Source organism: Euphorbia lathyris, chromosome 2 (assembly GCF_963576675.1).
Source record: "Euphorbia lathyris chromosome 2, ddEupLath1.1, whole genome shotgun sequence".
In the NCBI taxonomy this organism is placed as follows: domain Eukaryota; kingdom Viridiplantae; phylum Streptophyta; class Magnoliopsida; order Malpighiales; family Euphorbiaceae; genus Euphorbia; species Euphorbia lathyris.
In genome coordinates, this window is record NC_088911.1 from 26,653,997 (window position 1) to 26,655,710 (window position 1,714).

The 1,714-nt window shown below is 31.9% G+C and overlaps 1 long non-coding RNA gene across 1 annotated transcript; it reads right to left on the reverse strand.

Moving 5' to 3' along the window:
* Positions 1-207: 207 nt before the first annotated feature.
* On the reverse strand, positions 208-772 carry LOC136219391 (uncharacterized). Its single transcript, XR_010684139.1, has 3 exons — positions 588-772; positions 353-417; positions 208-251 (listed from the first exon to the last, which is right to left on the reverse strand). It is a non-coding gene; the product is annotated as an uncharacterized lncRNA (long non-coding RNA).
* Between the last annotated feature and the right edge of the window lie 942 nt (positions 773-1,714).

Genomic DNA, 1,714 nt, shown 5'->3' on the forward strand with positions numbered 1-1,714 from the left:
TAACTCTTTTCTTGCCCCTCAATGGACCAAACTCAGAATAATAGTAAAATCCATTGCTTTTGGAACTCAAAGACCGTGTTTTCTTGGCTGCCCTCCGCTGGCTTCTACGCACCCCAGCTACTCCCTTTTCGTCTCCATTCTTACCCAACTTCAACTCAGAATCCTCCAGTTCATTCTCTATCCCTTTTTCTTCATTATCACCCAACACTTTGTCCTCCTTCTCCACTGCCTCCACTTCTCTGTCCACCATCCTAAACCAACAAATTAAATCAACCTCAAAATCAATTTTAAAACCCTAAGACTATAGAAAGAAGGAATAAATAATTAAATAACTAAATAAGAAAAGATGTACCTATCTACAGAATGAACAGAGTCATTAGAATTGGCATTTGTATCAAATCTTTGATCTCTTCCAAACTGATAAAACAAAAGTGTCAAAACCAAAGGAAAAGGAGATGGAAAACCTAAACGTTACAGAAACCCTAAAACAATAGGAAAAAAGGGAGGAACCCTAGAATCTAGATTCAGCAAAAATAACATAAAAAATGAATAAAGAAAAACAAGTTGATGCAGGGGAATAAAAAAACCTGGTGATGTGAAGGTTGAAACTCAAAATCAACATCTGGAGAAATGGAAATAACATCCCAAGGGGATTGATTAAGTAGGCAGAGGTGAGGATTCTGATGAACCTCACCTCCTGGGAGCTGCCAAGACTTTCTGTTCTTTCGGATTCTCATGGCTGCAGTTTAGATTTAAATGGAGAGAATCTGGAAGAGAGAAAAAGAGAAGGAAAAGGAGAAGGAAGGGACTGTAACTCACCAGAAACCTCAAGCTGTCTTCTTATAATCTAGGGCCTTCAAACTGCTTGGGGACTGTCATTGAATGGACACTTATACCCCTTAACCATGTAAGGGAGTTTTTGGAAGCACATGTCAGCAAAATTGTAGTTATCATCAAAATTGTAGCTGTCCAAATTATCATCAAAATTAATTAACACAGCAAATTATCATAAAATTTAGAAACTCTAACAAGGTGAAAACTACTGTTGAAATATATATCAGTTTAATTAGCTAATTGACCATCGTATGTAGGTTCAGAAAGTTAATAGGATATTTTAAATAAATTGTAATAAATAGACCATTTTAAATAAGTTTAAGAGATTAATGAAAAACTTTGTAAGTTCATAATCAATCGACTTTTTGAGCAAATAAATATATATTAAGCTTAATAATTACCTTGAGCTTTTTAATTATTCTACTGGATTAAGTTGTTCATAATTGTAATATATGATATGAAGTTTTTTTTTATTAAATGTAAAACAATTGAAAATTTATATTTTTAATAGTTTAAAAGTAATTTTTTACAAATAAAGAAATTTTAATGGTAAAAATATAATTTTAGATGCTCATTGCCTTTTTTTTTTTTTAAAGTTAAATTAGATGTTAATAGATAACTAATTTGATAAGTAGGAACTTATCGTGACAAGGAATAAGTAATTAGGATATGATGTGTGTTGAAATAAAATAGTAGGGGCTATGGGTCTAATAAATGGATTAAAGTAGTACATTGAACAGTCAAATACTTATCCAGGATTTTATTATAAACAAACAATTTGAAGCACACATTGATCTCCTGATTTGAAGTGAATTTGATTCGAATAAAACTAAGTATAAAGAGATAAACCCATTAATGTCTCCTTTAAGGCTAGATCTGC